A 26522-nucleotide genomic window follows, 5' to 3' on the forward strand; every position below is an offset into this window, starting at 1 on the left:
TAGAGGTGCATTAGCCTCTAGTGGCAGTAGATGTGATATATTGTATTGTTAATTTAAAGGATTATGCATGAAAAGTGAATATATTGCAATAATTATGAAGTCTTGTTTGACTTCACTTTTCCACAAGTGTACTTTGTCATGCTTTAAATACATTATGGATTTGAAAAGCAAAATCAAGATGCTGGAAACCAGAGTGAAATAAAAATCTTATTAGCATATTCTAAGATTTAGGTTTGGAATATTTTCCATGTGACTGCCATTATTACCACATTTATATCTCAGCAATGCCTCCATTTGATTGCGAGCATGTGTGAGTTTGTGCGTGCGTGCGTGTGCAGAAGGGGTCATGACATTTATTAAAGCAGTCAATAAGGCATGCATAGGACAGGCATCTAACCCTGGAATATATTTATATTTATACTCATTTCTGATATGGAAACTAAAGAAAGAAAATCAATTGGAATCTAACGTTTCATTGTCCTTCACCTTGACTCTTTGGTTTAGAGTAAGCAGTTAAAGAATAAACATTGCTGGGGATAAATAAATAAATAAATGGATGAAAAAGCCACTCTCTAACATTATTAGGACATCCAAAGTAAATAAAAAGTGGTAGAGCTGAGAGCAAATTGCTGCAGTGGTGCCAGGGAGAATCCTGATTTTAGCACCGCTGTACCAAATTTGTCATTTAGGAAAGCTCTTGTTCCCTTTATTGAGTTCCACTGTAGTGAACAATTTCTGCCTGCATCCCTCGTGTGTCCTTTTGGTTTATTATCTTTCACTGTGAATTGAGCATCCACAATCAGTTTCACAGGAAGCCTAATTTCACACACTGCTTATACATATGATGAGGACTTCCCTCTCCCTCCCCCCTTCCCTGTCCCTTCTCCCAATGTTCTTATCAAATGAAGAATTGTGGATAAGGGTTAGGTGCAGATAAACATGAGTGTAGCACTTCCAGAAAGGTCATGATCCCCCCATAAGGTGCTTCTTGTTATGCCTGACCTTCAGATTTTCATCATCAGCCCACCTGACAACTTAATAATGCAGAGGTGCAGGATTCATTTCTCCCCTCTGAGAGAGCCAGTACGGGACGCCCTTTTCCCTGATTATTTCCCTGCACTCCCGGCTGCCCTTTATAAGCCAACCAGAACTCCATCAATCATGCTCTTCTCTCCTTTCCTCCTCAGCCCCCAGTCCTCAAAGCTCGAAAGCTGCAATGTCCCCTTTTGTCTTGCGCTGCTACCCAGCTACAACAACAACAGCAAAGGCTCCCTGCCTGAAAACTCCCTTCACAGGCAGCAGAGCACCTTCCTATTCAAAAAGAGAAAGCCTTTTAGTTTCCTCCACCCAGACTGCAATATCTTGCAGAATAACTCTTCATGGGCACTACTAATTGTTAAAAGAGGGAAGAAATTTAAGCTGAAATCAGAAGTTTTGACTTTGTTTGTTTCTTTTCTTCTGTTTCCCTTCTTTATTTTTTTCATTCTTGTTCTTGTTTCCCTATAGATTAGTAATAATCAAATGAAGAAAAAAATCCTTCTGGATTACTCCTTTCCTCTTTTATTGTTTTATTGTTTGTTTGTTTTTTTCTTTTCTTTTTTCTTTCTGAAGATAAAGGGAAAGCAAAGATTGGAGATATTCAGGGTATTAAGAGTACCAGTTTAATGGTCTGAAATAACAGAAAAGTTTGGAAAAAAGTCTTCTTTTGATGGGAAGACATTGATTCAGATCAGATTCTAAAGGCTGCAAAAAAAAAAAACAACCCTCTATTAAAAATATGATTTCACTTCACCCCCAGCCTTCCTAGTGCTTTTTCAGCCAATAATTCCTAGAGTGAAAACGGGATGATAACACACCATGAGCATCTGGTGAGAGCGAAGTACAGTATGTTCCCTGACAGAGCAGGGATATGCCAAGGCCATCTCCTATTGCCTAAAGCAGCTGCCATTTGTATCTCCAAGAGGGGAAGTATCCCCTGGTAAGCTACAGCTCAGCTGGGTATGCGAGCTTTGCTGTGCCCAGCAAGCAAGCTCAGATCCTATCCTGCCCAGTGGCAGCAGGATGCAAATCTGTACCCAGCTGGATAAAGAAGTTAATGCGATAGCCCAGCTCACCCCATTAAGGCACTGTGCTGGAGCTGCAAGAATAAATAAATAAATAACAGAGCCGCATGAAGCGCCATAAAACCACTCGTTTGCCAAATATCAGCATTGTGGCTGAAATTAAGTTTTCCTAACTCCTCCTGTGCCTGGATGCACTCAGATTGCACTGGTGCATGAGAAAGCCTGATCTTGTTGCTGTGTGTTTTTTAAATGAATCAGCACTTCGCCTTGAAAGGCAAAAATCTGCTTAAAAACAGAGGGAAAAAAAAAACTCCAGAGTCATTCAGTCTTCCCAACAGGTATTGTGGGAATAATTGGGAGGCCCCTGAATAATGTTTAACCATCTGAATTATTTCATACATCACAGATTTGGAAAATCCCAATGCAGAGTTGGAGCCTGTAGTGAAATGGGGAATTGCATTTGCTAGTGGTGAAAGCTAAATCTCTCTTCAGAGCCTTCTTCTTCTTAATAATGATAACAAAAAGAAATCTCTCCATAAAGGTCTTCTTTGGAACTTTGGCAAACATGTCAAAGATTGCTAATTGGTATCAAAAGAGAGCTAGAAAAGCTAGCAAACATTTAGGAGGCACAAGAACTGGGAGTTTGTCCTAAATCCCATTGATTCAAAAATTAGTGTTGCTTCTACTTTCTGTGTGCTTTGGATAAAATCCCAAAGGATCATCTGGTTCATTTTCAGGCTTTTCTCTACTTCATCTAAAGAACATCTTAGAAAAACCAGAAAACATGAGTCAGAAACACAGAGCTGAAAAAAGTTTAAGAAGAAGATGAAAGAAGAAGGAAGGAAGGGTGGAAAGGATAAGGCACAATAGAAAAAAGGGAAAGATCATTCTGAGATGCTGGTGAAGAAAAATAGATGGGTGATAATGATCTAGGGATGGGGGAGAACCTGTGTGAGGGAGTGAAGCAGGTTTGGTCAGCAACGGGAAGCACAAACAAGTGAAGCAGAAAAACAGGAAGGAAACTAAAGAAAACTTGCAGATACAGAGGAAAAGCAGCAGGAAATCTGCAGTGCCCAGTATCCTTTCTTGACCACTAGACACAGGAAATCACACTTCAAAGGGACAGTCAAGAACGTGTGACCTGATAAGAGTGATAAAGATGCCACTGTCACCAGATCAGTGTTGGAGGGAGCAGATAGAAGGAAGAAAAGCAAATGAATAAAACATAAGAAGTCAGTCTTAAAAGAAAGCTGGACGTTTTTAAAATTTCATCCTAAAACGTGCCCATCTTGAGTCTCTAAGTGGGGAGGGAGTCTCCCTGGGATATTAAAACCATTCCCAAGCCAAGCTCTGTTTAAGCTTCATAAACTAAAGCAAATGAAGATCCCTTGCTTGGCAACTCTCCTTAGTTCCAGCTTCCATCAGCTGCAGTAGCGATGCCAGTGGCTGCTCACAGCCCTTTGGCAAGGCTTTCCCAGCAATCCCTCACCTGGGACTCAGGCTGCTCATCTCCTCTCCAACCATGAGCTCCCTGGGAGCTTTCACAGTCTTTGGGTGGCATCTTCACACAGTCCCAAGTGACTGAGGTAGGGAAGGACACACAGGGTTGGGCTATCACTTGGACTGGGATTTCCCTTGGTGAAACACTGGTTTTATATATAGGGGGGAGGAGATTGTCCTCTATCGACATTTGCCAAGGGAAAATGAGGAATAGTTTGGATCCAGACCAGAAGGCCATGGCTACATCCAAGCCCTTGCAAATTGACTTGGCAAGAAAGGATTCTCTTGAGAAGTGGGGAAAACCAGAGAGATGTCAGTCAGAGAAGTAAACACCATATGCTTGTCTCACAGCATCTGATGGTAGTGAAGTGGACAGAGCAGAGAGGCTGGCAGAACTGAGAAATAGGGCAGTGTAAATCAAGACACATTCTCCTTTCTCTGCTTCCCAGAGGAGTTCCACAGACATGAGCAGTGTATTCCTCCTAAATCCAGGAGCTCTTCAAAGCTGATTGGTGTTTTCCATGCTGATTATTTACACTAAGCCTTGATTGAGTGAACTGTAGGTTACAGAGAGGTGACTTTTTTGAAATGTATGAGATAAATCCTTCTTTGACTGGAGGGCAAAAAGTTAGTGAGAAAAAAGGAGAGAGTACAAAACCACTTAATATGATCTGTTTAGTTTTAGATTAACAAAATCTTCATGTGTGTGTATATATATATATACACACATGTTTTTTAATAGATATATATATGTTTTTCTCAGTATTGAAATTTTGCAGACAAAACCTGTCTAGTAGTTTCAATTTTGTTAGAAAAAATGTTGTCATTTGACTCATGTGAAGGTAGCAAAGTTGGGGAGCTGCTGCTATCTGATGTTACTTTGCTCTCCTTTTCTACCTACCACCTCTTTCAGTTGAAATTTGTATCGTGGACACAACACCTCCCTGCCGTTCTCCAGAAATGCTATTAAGGGCAGAGACAGGCTGCAGTCACATGTGAGACTCTGTTACCCAAGCAGAATTCATTCCTTAAGTCCATCAGTAATTACCCATGTGGCATTCAGCCCATCAGGTTGCCAGTGTTTTAAAAATTGGTTTGAGGTACCTTGAAAGCTTTTTGAAAACACGAAGCAATGATAGCTATGGAAATAAACAGCTGAGAAGGCAGCTCATACAGACAAAAATGTAGGCTGTTGATAAGACAGGTTGATGAGAAAGGAAAAATCTTGCTAGGAAAAAACAAAAATTGGACTTCAAGTTAAAGCTTCTGAAATGTGTAATGTATTAGATTATCCCAGACATATTTTGACAGCTATAAGGAGAAATAGCTGAATTAGAAGTTTTACAAGTGTAATCTCTGATGATTTTACACCAAATATTTACTTTTTTTATTCATCAGGTTAATAAACTTGTAACCTCTTCTTGTACTGGTCATTTCCTGATGAAATCCAATTTTCTCCTATCTGCCTGCAACATGCCTATGTGTTCAAAGCAAGTCTTGAACATAGGTATATCTTCAGAGCCACCATTCAGCTCTGAGGAGGCAAAATTCACATGGAAATCCATGGGGGATTTACTTGCATAAGAATTGTAAATCTGAGTTATTTGGGGGTGTCATTCTGCTCAGCAAAGATTTCGGTTCCTCTTATTAACTCAAACCAAGAGTTTCCTGCCTTTAGCTTCTGAATAGGGAAAATTTTGAGCCTTGATTGCTTCATCACAGTTCTCTAGAAAACCAATATTAGGAGCACAAAATTCTTCCTTTTCCTGTGCTCCTTCCCTTCATATGTACCATGTACATAATGCACACAAAAGTTCAACTGTTTGGGCAACTGATATCAGTATGACTTAGAAATAACCTTATTGGACATGGGCTTTTTTATGTCTGATAATCCATGTTCTTTCAGAGCCTAACATTATAAATCCTACTAATTCACCTTAGTAAGAGTTTGACAGGAATAGTATTTGTGAGCAAGTGAATAGTAAAAGAATACAGAACATGCCAAGCTGGAGAATAGGAAAAAAGAAAAAGAAAAAGAAAAAAGAAAAAGAAAAAAAAAAGAAAGGAAAAAGAAAACTACATTGCCTGCAAATTTTAAAATGAGAAGTTTTATGAGGAGAAAATAATAAAAAAGAGAAGGTAGTAAAAGAAAATTCTTGCAATAACCTTCTGAACCATAATCAATAACACGTAGAAACGTTTTTGCTATTGTTTAAATTCACTAAATGTTCTATTATAATCAAACTCTTTTACATTAAGTCTAATCCAATGGCTCTTCTTTACTGCTTTAAATTTTTTGATTTACTATTTTTTTATCTTAAAAATTCCTCCTGACCAAAGACATGAAAAAATCCATATTTTGTCATTGTATTATTCCCATATTCTTTTTAATGATATAGTATAAAAATCATATTCTAATAGAGGACACCTGTAGCATAAATATATTAGGACACTTTTATATCAATGGCAAAAATCTGTAGTCATATAATACCCTCATATGATGGATAAAAGCTCAAAAAATAGCTTCACTGGAGTAACTCTTGTTCTAAGTTAACAAAAATTAATATTAACTTCTGAAATATGTGATAGAAAATCTTTAATGCAAAACCCCCAAAGTATTCATTCAAAAAGATGTATCAGATTGTAACCCAATTCAAGTAAAAATGACTGTTTTCATCAGCTAAATATTTTCCCATGAGAAATCATTGCATTTGGTGAACAGTTGAACAAAAGATCATGTCAGAACTAAGATTTGTCTGGAAAGAGCATATCCTACCTGAAACTGAAATATCAATTTCAGTATGTCCTCTGCATGTCTTTTTGCTAGACCTTCCCCTATTTTTCTATCTAACAGACCGCAGCAGCTTCCCCATGCCGTAGATCAGTGGTTGGTACCAATCGTATGGTCAAAGGTTTACAATTTTTTGGATGAAGACCTTTATTTTCTGCCTTTTTGCGCCAGTATGCTCCAAGTTGGTTCCCTTTCAGTAAATAAACCCACATTTTATTTTCTTTTTTAAATAGCCAAACTAGCAGAAAACATTTTTTCCCCTTGTAACAATGCATTAGTCCTGAGTTTCTAACATCCCACATTTAAAAGGCAGAAAAACAATTTTTCAAACTTCAAATACATTTCCCAACCATTTTTTAATTGCTTCATTCTGCCACTCAACTGCAAAGTCTCCCTAACACCTCCCAGTGTGATTGTTTCCTGCTAACAGAGACATTTTGCAGACAGATTGAGTGTCAATATTATTAGCAGCAAATTATTCACGTTGCGTGAATAGCCTTATAATCCTTATTTACTGTGAAATGCAGGAACCTATTGTTTTTAAAATAACAGCTTTTAATAAGCCTTGATGGTTCTGATTACATTTTATTGATGCTATCAAGGTTTTAGAGCGGCGGAGATAAAATGTTATTCTTCTGATTCAACAGCAATACCAAGTTAGTCCCTAAAATGCCAAAGATTGCACAAAATGTATGTAGCAACCTTGTGTCCATGCTATGGGCACCACTACTCCTCTGCTTGTGTGGTACTTAGATAAAGGTAGGGAACGAGTAGCTGTATCAACCAGTTTGCTGCTAAAATAGCCTTTCACTGTTTATTTTCCAGCTAAGTCAATTAGGCAAGGTGGTGCATCAACATTCAGAATGTGCTGATTTCAGATATATTGGCAGGCGTTTAAATAACCACCAATGAAAGGAGTATACATCTGTTAATAAAATTAAAAAAAAAAAAAAAAAAAAAAGCAAGCTCTTAGGGAAATAAATGCTAAAGATGGCACACTGTAATCCAAAAACACAGGAAGGCTGCTTTGTTGTCTCAGTATTTTTTCTGTAGATGACTTCATTTCCCAAATAGCCTTGTCGCTGTTTTGTTGTTTTTTTTTTTAAACACAAAACTTTAAGCTTTCTCAGTTAGAATGTTGTCTTGTTTGAATGCACGCATAAATACATGTTGATCATCTGCTTCAAATCTAACTTTATGTGAAAGAATAAAGAGGTAGTTTTGAGCTTTCTAATTAAAACACTGAGACCTACCCCATTAAATGACTCTAGTTTCATGCCATCTTGTATGCTGCTGTAATTCAAAGAACCTGTCTGTCCCATTTCAGGTCAAGGCTCATACAAATGTGGAGGTAGCCATTGCAAAAGCATTTTTGGAAGGACGAGGTCTGACCAGGATCATTCTCAGCAGACAAGTTAGCCCAAAGATTTAAGGATAAAGGGGAAAGTGAAGTGTTATAGAGGTCAGACTGCAAAAAACTACAGGATCAAGCATAAAACCCAGAGACCCTAAATTCTAGGTCAGTGCTCTACCCACTGTTTCTGTAAATCAACAGTTGTCTCAGTGCATCTTCTAAATCACATTTTTTGTGCCTTTGGCCCTCAAATCAATGTCTGCTTGTATCTCCATCCTTTTTATCTCTCCAGCTTAAAATTTGTCTAATTAATCAGAGCTCAATTTCAAGGATTTGATCCTGCCATACTGCTAAGGGCTAAGAGATGAAGTCCACCAGAATAATGACTTTTGTATACAGCTCCTCACCCTCCCAGCCTCTGCTTTATTAAACAGTTGATCATTTTGTTAAAAAATTAATAATACGGTGCTTTTTGTAGGATACAGATTTAAGAAGGGCACAATCCATTTAGGTTGCCAGTACAAGTGATTTCAATGTTACCATCATAGTCCACTTGCTGAGTAGTACAGCAGCAGCAGAAGAAGGCTAAGTAACTTCTTAAAACATGGGCCTTTAAATGAGGCTGTTAAATTGCCTTAAGAAGTCATCTGATGAGTTCTAATTTGTCTCTGGTGGCAGTTATTGCATCAAGTCTGTTCATAATCAGTTATTAATTGTATTGTCATTGGAATTGGGTGGATTAAAGCATTTGTGAGCACTCATGTTAATCCAGAATATTTTTTTCACCCATGCTCAAGCCACTCTATTATTTGCTTTATATAAACACACAGGCAAGTAGGTTTTGTTCAGATAGATATTCCTGCCAGAAAAATGGTGATTTTCTCAAAAAGGTAGTCTTGCGTGAATTAAATACTTGATGTTCTTTCTTTACTAGCTTAAAAATACTATGCTAATCCAATCAAAAATACTAAAGAATAACATTTGATCAAGTTTGCTAATCATTCATAATTAAAAACCCCGAGCATTACAAAGATGAACAGTTTACATGATGAAACGTCCCAGTGTAAGCCATGCAAATAATCACTAAAAAAGAAGCAATTTTTAAAAAAGGTAGACATAAGCAGAAAATATATTCATCCCAAAAGTCTCTTTAATATGAATAATTTAAGGAACTCAAGTAAGCAGTATTAGGTATTCTTTGCAGTGTCACAGAAATAATAGAAATAGTAGTCAGAAATCCTCTGTAATCTTTTGACTCTGTGACCCATGGGAAGACATGGTACCTCCGAGTGACCTGCAAGTTTGGCTGTCTGTAAAACAGGTATTTTAAATAATATGAATCTAATCACAGGGCTGTTCTCAGCGCAGTTAATGTTTGGGAAGTGTTCTCAGATCACTGGATAAAAGTGCTATATTAGTTCAAACAATGATGATTATTATCTTTCAGGGATTTTTATCCTCAGTGAAAAGCAAGAAGAATTACTGGCCAATTTTGTCTAGTAAATGCTGAATACTTGGAACACTTCCCGTTCATGCTCATTCTGTGGCTTTCCTGTGTCTGACTTATGTTTATCTTCATTAAGTGGAATAATGCAAGTCAAAATAGCTACAAGTAAACTGTCTGCTAGATAGGGAACAGTTGTTAGTTCATGGGAAATGGATCGTAAAAAATGTGCTCCTTTGACTTCAGAAAAGAACTCTAAATTGATCCATTTCCAGTTCAAAGCTCCTTAAAACATACTGAGCAATCTCACCTGATATTTCATCACCATCACCACATGTCTTCCAAGTTCAATAGGGGATGGAAGACTGAAAGTTTCTGTCTGTATCAAAGTTCAACAGAAAGTCCTGATTCACAGGGGAAGGCAGGGAGAACATCTCCTATACTTACTGGAAGCCCATCCAAATAAGCAATTGTCCTGGGTTCTTTGAACTTTGGAAGAGGTGGAGATGCAGTCATATAGAAGATGAACTACTTCCCTTGAAGGAGCACAGCACATATCTGTGCAGATTGATGGAGCCATAAGTCACTAGAAGCTAACCTGGGTACAGCCCGAGGTAAAGCTGAAAGATAAAGTCATTCCAGGTGGGCTGGTGGAAGGGAAAAACAAATCCTAGACATTCACATATGAGGTCGTAACTTCTGTTCCATCGTAGCTCACATATAAATATTTTAGATTTATATTTTAGAAGTTTTAAGCCTCCCTATAAAATGCATTTAGCTTCGGGTTTTATTTTAAAATGCCTCTCAAGTCAGCGAGGTGCCACACTCTCTCAAGGATTTCAAGCAAATCTCTCTTGACCAATCCAAATTCATAAGCCAAACCATATGATCTCAAAAAACCTTCAATTGGCACCTGGATCGTATGTCCACATCTGGAAATGATGGATATTCTCCTCCCAGTTGCAGAAGAGGGAAATTCTGCATTAGGCTAAAAATACTGTGTAAATTGCAAGGGAGAAGGGTCAGCTGTCTAAAATTACAGTGGTCAAGGCAAGTCAAGCACTTTAATGGAAGGCTCAGATCCAAGATCAAAATCGTTTTACAAATCTCCGAGCAATTTCTCCTAAAAACACGCAGAATGTTTTTGTTGGTTTTACAGTGAAAAGCAGCAAATTCACATAGCTGGAGACTAATCTCCCTTCATGAGGGACACAAAGCAGGTGTGCTCTGCCAGGATGAAACTGTGCCCCAAATTTGGTTGATGTAAAGCAGGAGAGAACTTTCTGATGGGAAATGGTTGTAAATCACAGGAAGATCAATAGAGAAGAACAATTCAAAGCTGCAATCGCAGTTTTGAACTCACCTTGATGAAATGTCTCTTTCTAAAATATTCTTAAAACACAGAAGGATATATTAGTTGGTCAGTAATAACAGGAAAAATTATTCAATAAGGAATGACACAAGCAACTATGGAATTTTTATGATGTATGGCCGAATTTATATTAATCATTTGTGCTACCTTCTTTTGCATCCCTTTTCCTTACCCTTTACGTGCAATTATCCATACTGAGACATCATCATCTATGGCTTACAATCACTCTCATATGAAGTTATACATAAACAAAGGAGAAATCATTGGAAGGTATGTGATCAGATTAACATCATTGATGATAACAATAAAATAATCATGATGTTGAAACTGTCTGTCTACGTCTGTGAATCATTTCCTCACTAAGTCTTGTCTGGGAAAGTCTTATTACTTCCAAATGGAATCATGTTAGATTGGAAGTAAAGTATTGCCTAGAAGGGACCACAGTACAGACTGCATTTCCCAAGGGGGCAAAAAAAAGAAGGCTTTACACTTCTCCATTCAGGCATCTTTGAAATACATGCAAATGATGCGGCGCAAGAAAAAAAATTCTCTGAAGATCTCTGAAACAACAAGATACAAAGCCTCAATGCTAGGATAGGCAAATCAAAATGAGTTGCTACTACGTCAGGGAAAACTACGCTGAAGTTTGGGGATTGGTATGGCTGCACATTCTTACAGACACAGATCTAAAATTCCTAAGCAGGCAGCACATCTTGCAAGAATATAGTTTTCTCACAATATTTCTATTAGCTTCTGTTTTTAGTGATGTTAGAGATAACAGGAAAACAGTATGTCTCCATGTTATTTTGACTCTTGCAGCTAAGTGCTGGCTGGAATACTGGGGCCTAATTCCAGAGCTGACGTAAATAAGCTTTACTCAAAGACAGTGAGACAACACCAATTTACACAAAACATAGTTCAAGCCTGGGAAATTCAGATGCATGTAGAAGTTTAGATAAGATACATCTAGGCAAATATTTGAGGTATGTATACACATCTATATATAATGCTTTCTAAACCACTTTAATCTCAATATGAGCTGTCTAAAAATAAGAGAAATCTGCTACAGGGAACAGAGTGGCAAGGATGTGAGAAAGCGCAGAGAGGCTCTGAGTCCATCTGATTTGTCTGACACCCACAAATAAAACACCACAGTGCCCAGCAGAGGAGGCTCCTCAGCTAGCATCATCTCTGGAAGGAGGACAGAGGCAAAGGTCCTGCCAAGGGGCCATTCATGGGTGATCTGAGCTATAATCTGGGGGATGTCCATGTTCGGTTTTCTAAATGGGGACCTTAGAAATGATGATCACGTAATTTAATGCACTCAAAAATTAATTACCCTAAAATCACACCATTCTTATCCTCCAGCATATCAAAAATATGATGATCTAACTAAGCATAAGAGAAAACATTCCTGAATTTTAAATCCGTTTTGAAGAAGAAATATACTTCTATGGTTCTGGTCAAGGAATAAGTTTGCCTCAACTCCTCAGTCTTTAGGAGAATGGGACTATCTTCCAGTCAAACACTAAAGGTTCATTAGAAGTTGGAAAATATACCAAACACGGATTCGTCAACGTGTTTCACTTGTTCTGATTCCCCACTTTCTCAACCTATTCCGCACGCTTTACGCAGAGTAACATGAAACAAGAAAGTTGAAATATTGTGCTTTTTCTTGGCCAAAAAAAAACAAAAGAAAAGAAACAACCACAAACAACCACTAAGTCCAGGTTTGTATCTTTTAAACAGTATTCACACTGGGCTCAAATTATGCGCATAAACATTGCTAATGTATTTGCTATTAGTCTGTGTGACACCTTATTTCTTTAAGTTTGCATCTCTTGGCATGGACTAGAGAAAGTCTCTCCTCTCTGAGAGGGCTAGTTAAGATGTATCTTGCTGTTTCTCCGTATCTTTAGTATGCAGGGAGTGCAGAGATGGAGATAAAAGGAGAAATGTCTATCTTTGAGTCCTCTGCAATACAGAATAAGTTATCAACCTACTAACATGCATGTCTGAATAGACTCCTTTGGCAGGAGGGAGATTTTATCTGTCCTGACATGCGAATTCCTCCCTCATGTCAATCCATGAAAGTACTAAAGAATAAACTCTCTAGTAAAATGAATGTGGCATACCACTGGGACTTAGAGAGCATCATATTTTCCCCTAGCTACTTTTTTTTAATTCTCCAACTGAATCCTTGATATCCATATAAATTAGTCACTCTGAAGAACTACTTGAAAATCCACTGCTTTAATCTCACAGGCTTGGGGAGGGCGGCTCATTCTACTAAAGCCCGGGAGTTCATTGTCTCTTTATTTTTCCTCTTCAGCTGAGCAATGTGCCATCACATCTACCCCTGTGCAGAAGCGCTCGAGCAGCATTTGTGCTGGAAGCTTTGCAGCTGTGCAAGTCAAATGAGCAGGCACTACTTTGCCCTCAGATCTGGTAGGCCCCAAGGTACAGATATGAGCAGTCAAAATGTCCTATTTAGCATCATGAAGTGCCCACCCATGCGTGAGGGAAAAAGATGCAATATTTTGAATGAAGCCAAACACAGTTGGTTATTACATTTTGGGAGCCTGAGAGGGAAAGTCACATTGGTCTGTTTGCAGATAAATTATCTGCAATATTTCACATATATTTGTTGTCACACTCGGCACCAGTGTGAAGACTCCTCACTCACCAGTCTTGATAGCACCTAGAACAAGGCTGCTGCTGCTGAAATGAATCCCTTAGTCTTCACTTATGCAATAATTTCACATCAATAGTGATGGTTCAGGGAGAATAATAATCATTTTTATAGAGAAAAACATAACCGAAATAGTAAAAAAGACAACAAAAAAGAAGTAAAATAAAAATGATCCATCCTTTCTTCTTTTGGTCTCCTGTGTTTATCCCTAGACATTTATGATGTACTACATAACAACATACTGGTTCTTATTGTATTGCGTCGAAGGCAAGAAGTTACACTTTGATTTGTGTTTTGCCCGTGCTTTTGTGTCTCAGTTAAAGAATTTAAATGCTAGACAATTCCTACCCTATTTTTTATTAATATTTTTAAGTACTCTCTTAGGGGCCAGGCACACAAAGTTGTTGTTACATCTTTATGTCATATCACTCCAGACCTTAATGCTCTTCATCACTTCCTCCACCATCCCTCCCTCCCCCTATCCTTTTTTTTGGCACTCTATTTATTATTTCCAACTTTTCTTTGTACGCAGTACCTGTGATGCTGGAAGCATCTGGACTGTTTGCCATTCATTCCTTTTCATGCCTGCAAATCTATAACTGGAGTTTTTATTTAAAAATGAATGTAAATATGCAAAGTAAGTTGTTCCAGCTTTATGGACAATGGCAGTCTATCCCTCCTTCTGACCTTCCAATGGATAGTTAGGGATTAAATAGGGATCTACACTTACAGAACTCCAAATTTTGAAAAGTATGCAGCTAAGGGCTACATAAACAAATATAGGAGTGTATAGACAGATATGGAAGAATAATCAATTGTCTTTTTGAAACTGAAGCTGGGATGGAAGCCTGGGGAGCAATCCTAATGTTGCCAATGGGTGTGCTACCACCAGCAGCACATGCTTTTGCCTTTATCCCCCTGTAGAGGAAAGAATCCTGAAGTTTTGCCATATAAACAAATTGATGTGTTATAATGACACTTCCCTCATTTCTTAAAAAGTAATTAATTCCACCTAGGGTGACATTTTCAAACTCCTGTCTTCTGGTCTTTTCAGCTAACCTGAACTAAATCTTTTTCAAAAGCTCACAGATGAGCAAAAAAAAAACCCTTTTTTATTTTATGGATCAAAGGATTTCCCAATAGATTAAGACTTTTCATTTTTAATGTTGCAAATTCCTCATTTTGAGTGCAGAACTAGGGTGGGAAAAGAGACTCAAGTGTCAGGTGTGCAGCTGTGAAAAGGTGTTGGTGGGATTTTCTTTGGGCCTGTAAAGCAGTGAATGAAATAAACATCCAAAGCATGGATACATATCCTCTAATACTTTCCTCTATCCCAAACACGAACTGGAACTGTAGAAAGCCTACAAATGTATGTATCATTAAATGAAAAGTTGGAAGTGCAAAAGCGGTATGGTACAGGTACAGAGCAGTGTGGTACAGGTACAGAGCTACACGCTGGGTTAAATTCAGAGTGGAGAAAGAAAACAGCCCTGATGGGCTGCTTCATATCTGTCTCTCTCTAGACACATATGCACATACACACACAAACACAGAAAATGTGTTTGATCCTGCCCTTTTCTATGCAAGAGCGTATCTCAGAGTAGGCGATAAATCATCCGCTTGGGCATGTGCACACAGAAGCCAGTTTGAAAAATACAAGGAGCAGAGGAATTGCCATATTGAATCAGACTATTGGTCCATCAAGTTTGGTATCACGCCTCCAGCAGAGGCTAAACCCTGATACTTTAGAGGAAGGCAACCCTCAAAGTCCGCAGAGTGTTTAGCTCAGTCTGTAGGTGGGGGAGGGAAAAATATTCATCCTAACCCCTGCAGGCAGTAAATGTGTGTCCTATAGAGTGAGCTAGGATTTTCCTAATGTGGAGCTGCAACTATGATTACTAGTTTGAAGCAGGACCGCAGAACAATGTTTGCAAACATTCATTCACATAAAAAGCTGCTAATTCACTTTGACATCATGTGTGACCCTTTTCCAGGAAGGTTCATTTGAGCAAGCAGTTTTGTTTATGGAAAGCAAAAGTTTGTTAAATGCTCTGGAAGCACTTCCCCAAACATTTGACGTACACAAACTTTTCATTTATCTCTACACCTCTCAGTCATCCACACAGGAAAGAGAAACAGTGTTGCCTGATACACATGTTGACTCAGGCAGTGAAATCATGGCTTGCGAACAGCAAATGCACAAAGTGAAAGACAAAAGAAATGCACCGTAGATCAAAAGCAATGTATGGGGAATTCCTGAAGGGAAGTGTGACTTTTTTTTTCAAATAAACCATTCTGTTACCCAAGCTCTTCTAATGGAACGGTCTGACATTCCTGGAAAATCATCCAGACTATTTAACTTGACCTCCTGTGTCAGCAAAATTCACCGCCTGGATGCAGATTTCTGGGCTGAATCAACGGTTAGCAGAAAGGGCAGAGTTTTAGTCACCTGCCTCCAGTCCCATTGAAATATGCTATGTGCCACTGCAGAGCTCAATCTCAAGGAAAAATGTTCTGCTGTGTCCTTTCCTGCCTGTTTGCACTCATATCCTTGGTTCCACCTGCTCACAAGGAATTCCCTTGTATCTGAACTCATCTGCAAAAGAAGCACCCTGTAAATCCTGAAATCGCTCCCTTTTTACAATGGGAGGAGCAGCAAGCCATGGATGGCTTTCACAAGAAATCAGTGGACTATGTAGTTTAAAATCATAGAATCAATAGGGTTGGAAAGACCATTGAGATCATCTAGTCCAACCATTAACCCATCACATCCATTCCCACTGAACCACGTCACTCAGTGCCACTTCTTCTTGAACACCTCCAGGAAAGGCGACTCTACCACCTCCCTGGCAGCCTGTTCCAATGCATCACCAAACAGTGTGTTTAACAGCACACAGAGTTGCAACAGGACTCGACTTTCTTGTTATTAATTACAAGTGAGTCTGAGAGATAGGAGAACGTGTAGATAGAGGAGGTTTAATCAGGGCTGGGCATCCTCATTTCCTAATATAAAAATGAAGGTTGAACTCATAAAAGAAATAAGCCTCTTGGGTCAGAATGACGCTGTTACATTTGTATGATAAAAAAGAAAAAATCTGTGTTAGAAACATTGTAACCACCAGCCCAAGAAAACACTTACTTGCACAAAGAGGCTTACCCCAAAACAATTCTCTGCTTTAAGAAATCATATTTGGTTTTGGTTGGTGCCCTTTGGAGTCCCAGTGCCCCAGAAATGCATCTCATTCACTTGATTTCATAACTAGGTTTGCTGAAATTTGGTCTGGGCAACCAGGCCTCGGCACAGCCTGGCTCTCCCTGTGTGCCCCAGCAGCTCTGTGATCCTCATGGAGATGGCTGGTCCACTCACTCAGCCTAAAAGTTCTCAAGTGCAAGTTAACTGCATTAAAATTGCATATATCTTGGATAGGTAGGTAATCCCAGAACTGAGAGTATGAGCCCCATCTTGCTCCCCCAAACATCTTCCTTTCTTCTCCCACCTCCTCAGATCAACCTTATCAGCACAACCCGTGCAAAGCAGGGAACAGAACTCAATGCGATCTTCTTCTGTTAAATCAATTCCTATTACAGTTACAATTTGTTTTGTAGCTTCTTTAAAAAAAAAAAAAAAAAAAAAGTCAAAAAAAGGAAAAAAAAAAAGAAAAAAGGCAAATGTCTCTCCTGATTTGTTGTTTTTTTTTCCTCCCGTTCCCTACCTCTTCCCCAGGGCCTCCGCTTGTGCCTCTGTGTAAGTCCTGGGGTCTTGGGTGTCAAATGTCAGGCCTTGTACAGAGCTGTCAAAGAGGAGAATAGGCTGAGATGATTGATGACTGCAAAGCCTGAAATCCAAACCTCTGCTGCAAATGCTTCTTTTACAAAAAAGCTGGGGCAACCCACAGTGGCTATATTCAAGGTCAGCTCGCATACCATTACACCCACCGCTTTGGGCTCCTAACAAGCCAACGCATTCATCGAGGATTTCTCGTCTCTCTGTCCCTGTGTGTTTCTCTCACTCTTTCTCTCCCTCCCCTCACTCTCCTGGCAACCCTCTGCCAAAATTTTCAAGCACTTAATCCCAATAAAAAAAGGCATGGCCTTTTTTCCCCTCCCCTCCCTCTCTCTCCTCCAGGCTGCATTCGCTATGAGGAGCCACGGGCTGAAGCTTAATGCTGCACAAGTCAGATGACAAGATTATTAATGGGAGCAGGGCAATGTCATATCTGATTTCATGCATATTCATGAACGGAGTCATACAGCTGGGACCATGTGCCATGAAGAGACAGAGCAAGAGAGAAACTTTTACACCCCCTCCTTGCCGTGAAGAATCTGATCGTGGAGATTAAGAGCCCTGTCTCATAAAATTCAATTGTTCTCTTTATATGTTAAGAAAAAAGGGGGAATTGCTTGCATGTTAATAATGATGTGGTGCCAAGATGGTGCAAATATCTCTTTTTCCCTGTCGCTGAATTAACTGTCCCAAAGCCAATCCTTATGCAAGAAGGACGTACACCATCACCTCAAAACTGAATTATTTCCAAAAGTCCCAGCGTAGGTTAAAAAGAAGAGAGGGAAAAAAAAGGAAGCTATACATTGCCAGAATGCATGGTAGAAAAATGGTGAGAAACTGAGCAAAGGAGAACTTTATTAGAGGTCTGCTTTGTGCTCAGCACCTGTATAGTATTTTAGTCTGTAGCTTTACAGAGCAGCTAGCTCCTCTTACCTTTACAATAGTGCTTTCCAAAACATGGGGAATTTTATTCCCATTTTACACATGGGTAAATTGAGGCATAAAGCTTTTATGGTTTATTGGCCCCATATCTACCTTATCAGAAAGGTTCCCATTACCTTAGCAGGACAGGGCCTGTAGGCACTTGAGCTGAAGTTAGGAAGTGAATAGCAGGGTGGTAATGCAGCTGTAAGATGGAGTTAATTCTGTCTTCTGTTTGTTCTATGTTGAGAAATAACGTTCCTTCCTGCAAGACACCAGAACAAATAGAAAAATGTAGACACCGTGGCACTTAGCAAAAGATCTATGGTTTTCTTCCCTATTCAAAATCCATCAGTATTATTTCTGAGGCTTTGTGAGAATTAAACTCTGTTATAGCTGTCTGACACACTATTTCTAGGTAAAAATCTGTTTTTCAGGCTCTTAAAATAATCCGTTCAGCCAAGCAGCAGTGTCTATTTGTGAAGAGACCGAGGCACGCCATTCCTTTGGACAGGTGAGGACCAAAATAAATAACAAAAGCAGCATCTGCAACTGTGAAATCAATTTGGAATTTAATTGCTGAAAACTATCTGACAACAAACTATAACAGTGCACGAAATGGTCCTGTAATGGAAGCGGTGGCTATTCCTGGAGTCGTTGTAAGTAATTGTAATTAGCTGTGGATAAAATACAAGATTATAGTAGGAAACCAGCCTGGATATTGGCTCTAGCAAATAGGCAGACGACTTCTTTGCACCTTTAATTGCTATCATTCAAAGCCAGCAGTATATTCTCTCATGAGGATGCCAAACAGCCCACGTGATCCAAACGCTCTTTGGTACAAGCTGATCTGAGTTACCCGTAGGGCTATCACAACAGGCTTCCTGGCACAGAGCGACAGAATGGGAATATCTGGGCAGATTCAGGCTTTCTGAAAAATGGTGGGTTTATTCTGCTATGGGTAAAAGGGATGAAGACAGGTTTACTGCTGTTCTTCCTAGAAGCTCATTCCATAACTATACACAGATACGTTCCCAGCTATGCAAACCTCACTGTGAAACATACGTATTTACAGAGAGAGCCCATATCTAGACAGGAGCAGGAGATAAAACCACAAATATCTTTAGAAAGAATGACTGAAAATTTGCTGGGCTGTGGCTCTAACAGGTGTAGTTCGACACGAGCTGGGAAAAGTGGTTGCAGTGTGCAATAAATCAAGTTCCACCGCAGTTGTAGGGCAATACATCTTCACTTGGTAGAGGCAGAGCACGCTGCAGGAATCTGGCTGTGCCACAGGACCACCAAATGACCTTGGGTGGCTCGCTTTGCCTCCCAGCTCTCCACTTCCCCCATCACTAAATGAACAGTGTCAACTACCTTCATTAAGTGCTTTCAGAGCATTTTATAACAGCAAGATATTGCTGTTATTACCATGCAGATGGCTGTGACTTTGTCGTAATCACCTATCAGATGATAGTGACAGTCTTAAGGGTTTCTCTTGAGCCCATGCATAGAGTACTGTTAAATATCAAACCTCGTTTTAATTTCTATATTTGAGGATGTGACCTCATATCTGTAATCATTTCTCAAGTAGTGAGTAATATAAAAGACTGAAAAAAATGTCATTTTTCTCATTCAAACAAGCGAAATGAAAAAAATAAAAAAAAACTCCACAACTGATAGAGATTATAACAGTGGGAAGAACATGACAGTGATATCAGAAGAGAGGAAATAACATGTTAATGACATTCAATATTCTCCCTGTGTCAAGTCATCAGCATTTTTATTGCCACTTTTCCTCCGAATACAGTATCAGAATTTATTGAGACAATCTGTCTCCATCACCTGTGATATAATATATTTTATTCAATAAGATATAGAATAATATTTATCTTTCAACTCCAATGACTAGTTTTAAGGGCAATAACAGCTTTTTACACAACAGCTACAAGTGTAGGAGTTTGTAAGTTTTAATGTCAGGCCTAAGGGCTGCAAAGACTTTCCCATCAGAAACAGAGCAGTGAAACACTTGTACTTTTGCCTCACCAGTTTTCTCATGTTTGCCCTTTGCTATGGTTCTCATTTGTAAAAGAGCCAGTGCCAAAAGACAAAACAAATGGTCCTAATACAGCTCCTGTGAGTACACATTTAATGGAAACTGAGGCTGGAAGAAGCTGGTACTTGTCATAAATTCAGGAGCTCAGCAGTGGAGCCTGGTGTTTGATCTCCAAGGGGAAGAGGACAGCCAAGAAAAAGTTCCCACATTACTGCAGAAGGAAGGCAGGCAGGGGAGAGGCTGGAAAAGGAAAGTGAAGAAAGCCAAGGGTTTGTCATCTCTGGTGCAGCGCATGTGTCTGCATTTTAACCACCCAAGCCAACTTTTCAGCTGGCCTTCCTGGGTAGCAACGTGGAGGGACGACAACCTGGCTGTTCATAAGAACCAGAGATAGAGGTGATCTCAGCTTCCAAACAACCCTCTCTGGATATTTCTGATATTGGGTAATAGCCTTAACAGTAGCAGAAAAGGAGGAAGAAAGAGAACCATTGCAACTATAAATGTCTAGCAGTTTCTGTTGGTTTTGTGTTTGTTTGTTTTCTTGAAAGGGAAAGAAAAAGCAGTAACACTAGAGAGAAGATGGAAACCAACTTTGAAATACAGCCACAGCTGTTCCTGCTTTTGCTCTCCTCCCTTCCCTCAATCACACTACAAGAAAAGGCTGTGTACTTCAAATCATTTCCTGCCTGCAGCATCCTGATAAAGCCAGGCTTCCTGCCATTTGCCCAGCATGCTGGCACTCTGTCCTGTTCTTGTTCCCCTTGACATGTCCTAAGGCCTTCAATCAACCTGCTCTGCAGATCTCTGGGCTATCTGTGATCAGAGAACAAAATGCCATAAAGTCCAAGAAGCGGCTCTGGCTATGCCTACAATGGCATCCTAAGCAGCCACACCAACCCCTAAAACCTGTTAATTCTCCTCAGCCCTGTTCTGCTGCCCTCTTTCCAAGCAAATCTAGGCCAGCTGATAGTTCTGAGCTGCCTCCAGAAGATCGTGTGCTCCATCTGGAAAGAATGGGAAGAAAAATCACTTGGCCATAAGTGAGGACCAGCCAGGGCTTTGGAAAGGGGATAAAGATCGTTCTCATTGCCTTTGTGCATCTCCTAGCTCACTGTGAACAGACAGCCACAGCAACACCTTGTAACTGGTGGGGTTTTTAAAAGCTGATGCAGAAGGAGTGAGAAAAAAGTCAGCAGAGAATAACCTGGTGGTGTTGGAATGGAAGCGTCAAGTTTTTATGGCCTGAGTATCTGTGGATCTACATGGGCTAGACTGCCAAGAACAGCTTGGAGACTCTGCAGAGCTGCGAATTCACCCCAGGAACCCAGAAATGCTCAGCTGTCTTCTGATAACATTCCTTAAAACATTTTATCTCCCTGAGTAAAGGATTGCTTGGGCCTGGTTTGCAGCTTGGTGGCGTTGGTGGAGGTTTGACCATGTACTTCTCCATTCACTCTCCCTGCAGTGCCCATCACCCTTCTGCCAAAGCAACAGGTCCGAGCAGACCACATCTGCTTGGCAACAGGCAAATGTCATTTTCAAGCACATCATATTCAGCTTTGTCCCTGTAGCCACATCCATCTGAACCTACTGCCAGTTTATTCCCTTTAACGAATCCCCTATGAAACAGCCAAGGGCAAACAAAAACCTTGCTTCTCAAGTTGCCTTTCACGGGCTGATGGAAATGAGATGGCCACAGTCAGTTTCAGCGCTGGCTGTCCCAACCAAGCTCACCCTGCCTTTCTCCTGTTGTAAGCTTGTGATATTTGCAGCCTTGCAGCAGGCTCCCGTGGGCTCCTGCCTTCATGTGCCTCCTGCATACAGCACCAAGGGGCTACCAGAGAACCTCTCTGTTGCCCACAAAGCTGTGCTGTCTCCCTTCCTTTCCCTTCCCTCCATCTCACACTCCTCAGCTCTCTCCTGGCAGCATGGCTCCTTGCCAGCACATTGCACTGCCTCTGGGCATCTCACACTCCTTGCTTGGCTGACTCTTTACTCACCTGGCCCCACTGGATCTTACTGATTTCATTCCTGCCTTCCCTTTAGGCATAAAAGTTGTCGTTATTACATTTTCCACTCCCTGCTGGGCCATTGCTTTGCCTTCCTAATAATTCAGGATAGTTTCAAGTAGTTTTGGAGGGGTTTTAATTTGAATTTCTTCTTCCTCAGTTTGGGGAATGGAAGGTGCTACTTTCATTTCATGACAGTAACCTTGCACATGTGCACACATGCCATACACATGTTCTAGACAGTGATTGATATCAGCAGTCTGTATGTATATACACCCTGTTCACTGCAGGGCAGTTGGACTAGATGACCTTTAGGGGTCCCTTCCAACTCAAACGATTCTATGACACATATGCACTCTGATTGCTGTGGAGTTCTGGCCACCCTCTCTTCCCATGGCACTGAGACACACTGACCTCCCATTGCTTCCTATTCATTTGACACCAGGGTGTCTGGATTTATCCAAATGAGTGGTTGAATGAAGTTCCTGGTGCAATTTTTTTATTTCAGAAAAGAAGACAAAGAGCTTTCTCGTGACTGATGTGCAGAAAGCACTTCCCGTACCTCTTTACCTCTGCTCACACACGCACGCACCCCAGGCAGCCAGGCAGATCAAACAGGAAAAGCTTTGGTGGGAGAAAGAAATCAGCTACAGTTATTTGGCATCCTATCCTCAATTACTCTGCACACATTGTCACAGTCCCAGCTCATATAAGAAATCTGGTGTGAGCAGTACAGGCTGGCTTTGGCCCATCTTATTTAAACTAACAGAAGTACCCACAGAGTTTTATATGGCTTTGAATATTGCAGGAGTGTTAAAAGGAAAGCAAACAGGTGGCCTTTTATTAAAAAAACTGACATTTTATAGGCACGTAATATCAGACAATGTACATAAGAAATATAAAAAAAGTGTATGGGAAGGCAGCAAGCAAACACCCATCAAAATTTATTTATAACATAAGCTCCCACTCTCATACCTGATACATACATTTGCACTGTTATTTCCCAATGGAGTCTTGAGAAGGGTTTGCTCTGACCATCTGAGCTCCCCATCCTCCTAGGCACAGTGGGAGGCCCTGAATCTGATTTTGGATAAGAACTACCTGGTAGTCTGCATAACAGCAGTGGCGTCACACCCTCCAGTTTTTAATCTAAAAGTGAAGGAAGTGGGCATCTTCAATAGCAAAATAACTTTATTGGGTGATACTAAACACAAGCTAAGCTGCCTTCAGAACAGAGTTAAAAAAGTGCCTGTTCCACCATCGGGGAGTTCTGCACAGCACTTTTTCCTCCAGTCAGCCTTCTATAGACCTATGAGAAATGGAAGATAAGTCCCACAAAACAGAAGACTGCATTTTGCTCACAACTGGAATATCAGTAGACTTCTTGGGAGTGTTAAAAAAAAACAAACATACATTAAAATGTAATGCGACTCCCAACCACTCACCAGGGAATAAAACGAAGAAATGTTGAATATTTTGCTAAAAACAGGCATTGCTACGCATTCCAGGAAAACTTTGGAAGAGCACTTGAACATCCAAATTCAACTCATGCCTCATATACGTTACTGGTTGACTCTACATCTTCAGAAGAAAATAGTGCCAAGTTTTGGATCTGAAGCTGTACTCAGTGGGCTACAAGTTGCTCTAACTTAGATCAAGATGAAATTCAGGGATGAAACCACCCCTATGACACTGAGACTCCAATGAAATCCAGCTCAGGCTTCCATTCTAGAAGCGCTGGGTTGAGACACTGCCTCACATATCAAAACATTTTAAAACACTCTTAAAAAAAAAAATCATTAACCCAAATGAGCCTGAAGCAAGCCTCTCTTCTCTGTGTGCACCACAAACTGCAGCAATGCCACTATGTGTGGACATAAAAATTCTCTCGCTGCTTAATTTGCTCTTCTCTTTCTCTTTGAAGGAAATATAGCGAGCCCCAGAACACCCTTCAGGTAGACCCATGCAGATGGGTGAGGTTACAAACCCTATTAGTGCCAGTTGGCATAGTGGCACTAGGAATGTTAGAAATCTGCTAATCCCTTTTCAAAAGATGTAAATTGCTAAGTCAGTTCTAATGCCAACTTGGCTGCTTCTCTTCAACCAAAGAATTTAATACAGCAGAGGTCCCCTGAGAAGGAAAAATAGATTAAGCCCCCCCTAAAACTTTGGTAGTTGGTTTTACATACTGTGAGCCTCAGGCTGCTACTTGAATTTCACTTCAAACATTTACTGCAAAGTATCAGCTAATTTTTTTCTATTCGCCTGGTTACTCTTTAAAGGAGAAAATTTCATTAACAAACCATGGATATAAAATATGAAATCAGAGATCAGCTACCGCAGAGGAGAAGCCAAACATCACTAAAAAGGATTAGTTTCTTTCACTGTCTAGAAATTTCTCATGGAAGACCTTGGCTGCCCTTTTGATATTAAAACTTCCTAACAAGTATTACACAGGAGTTTTAAATTAGAACTTGCTGTCATTGGGACAGTTATAAAGTCTTAAATACATCCCTCTGCAAGTTGAGCTCCATCAAAATGCATGTACGTATGGTGGAAATCAGTGGGAAATGGGTGTGTATTCGTGGAAAGTTGCCAGTCAGATCCATTAATTATGGCAGGAATTCTGCCAGCTGATTTATAAAATGAGCACCCAAGTTTTTCCAATTAATTCCCATAATTCCGTTCTGGACAGTGATCCAGTAGTCAAAGTAAAATAAAGTTCGCTCTCAAGTGTACTCTAGGAAAACCAATTTTCTTTTGTACCATGATTTCAGTGAGTTCCTCCGGTTTATGCTAGGGGAGAGGATCATCGCTTCCCAGGTTGCTTTCTAATTAATAATTATATATAGTGCAGTTGGGCAAGGTCACCGCCCCCATCCAGTGCCAGATGGCACAGAAGCACCAGGAACATTTGAAATTTATTAATCCTTTCTTCCAAAAGATGCAAATTACTTTAAGAAAAAAGAAAAAAAAGACAAGAGAGAAGTGCTGTTACTTTTAGGCACAATCACAAGTCAGGGACAGAGGCACCTGCCTGCTACTAGGAAATATTGTCATTTCCAGGGCTTTGTTTGCCCTTTACCTTCTGATATTGGACAAGTTCCCAGTCATCACCTAAAAGCCCAAGCAGTGTTCCAGGAAGCTGTGATGTGCTCATGTGAGTATAAGGGACTTTGGGCTCTCTTGAATAACTGTATCAGGTCTAAGAATATATGAATTGTGACTAGCATAGCAATCACTAGAGGTAATTGGAAACTATTTCCCATGGAAATTTAAAATTTGTATATGAAAAGTTACATCATTTTGGGTTTGAGCATTCTGCTTCAAGAGGGCATCAAGGCTTCCTGCAGAATGAACATCTTACTTCGAAGCAGGGGGAAAGAAAAAAAAAAAAAGGAGACTGTTGTTAGTTCAGAAACAGCTTCAGACATTCAAGAGAAATTCCAAGCAGGTTGTTAATAACGCTTTAGTGGTATCTGGCATAATTGAAAATTCCACTGGAGCCAATCAAGTTAAGCCAGTGTAAAAATGGCTAAGAAGAGAAGCTAGTCATGTTAAAATGGAACAAATTTATAAAATCAGACTTCCTTTTCACCTGTTATAAGTGGCCATTTTTCCCCCCTTCCTAGGAAGTCAATCTATTCTTCATTCTACTTCAATTTCACTTTCTATTTCTTAAGCCAAAGAGCAACATAGCTCTCACTGGTCCTGAACGCTTTGCAAGAATGAATAAAATAGTTAAGACAAATTTTTTGCTTTGAAAATATTTTTGTTCTAAGTATCCATCTTCAGTCTTGAACTTTAAGGTATTTTCTACCTATCTAGAAGAGTGAAGCTAAACAGAACGTGACTCCACAGCCTGTTACAAAATTAAGTATGTGATTTTTCCAGAAAAAACTTATCACATCTGTTCTGTCCCATCACATCTTCAGGTTTTGTGTTCATGATGTCGTAATCTCCCAAGCCCATGAACACAGCAAAATTTACTCAGGTCAACTGCAAGTCTTCCTCCTAATTTTTTTTGTTTGTTTGTTTTATTCCATTTCTAACAACAATAATCTCTTTTAATTGCAGTTCTGCCAGTCACACAATGGACCTTGCTTTCTGCTATCTGACCAGTAGAGCTCATAATTAGTGCTTAATTATAGTTTATAGAGCTAGAGCCACTTTGGTCTGATAGGAAAAATCTGCTTTGTTACAGTCAATGAAGTATTTAAAGCTATGTCCAGAGTTGGAATAGGTTTATTAAACACTTGGGTAAGCAATAAACTAACATTGATTGAGCAACTCGATATTTTTTTAATGTACTGGTTTAAAAAAAATTAAGAAAAAAATTCAGATAGACTTAAAAATAACTTGGCACGGTAAAGAAATGTCTCTGCTAAGAACACACGGCTGCCAGTGGGGTCTATCGCATTGGATGTAACTCAATCTTCAGCTCCAGAAAAGAGCACTTTGCAAAATATGTGGCAGCATCATCGCTATTATCTGCAAAGGAGGAGGGAGAAAGAATTCACTGAGGTCCTTCAGTCT

At 39.8% G+C, this 26522-nt stretch overlaps 1 long non-coding RNA gene across 4 annotated transcripts in view; it reads right to left on the reverse strand.

The window, feature by feature from the left end:
• LOC104912865 (uncharacterized) overlaps nt 1-26522 on the reverse strand; it is a 595545-nt gene that overhangs the window by 338319 nt on the left and 230704 nt on the right. For all 4 annotated transcript variants that reach the window (XR_014885757.1, XR_014885754.1, XR_014885755.1 and 1 more), the window contains exons 4-5: nt 18059-18186; nt 16930-17007 (exon numbers count right to left, since the gene is read on the reverse strand). This is a non-coding gene — a long non-coding RNA (uncharacterized LOC104912865). The remainder of the gene's footprint in view (nt 1-16929; nt 17008-18058; nt 18187-26522) is intronic.

This window comes from Meleagris gallopavo, chromosome 12 (genome assembly GCF_905368555.1).
Source record: "Meleagris gallopavo chromosome 12, MGAL_WU_HG_1.1, whole genome shotgun sequence".
Classification (NCBI taxonomy): Eukaryota; Metazoa; Chordata; class Aves; order Galliformes; family Phasianidae; genus Meleagris; species Meleagris gallopavo.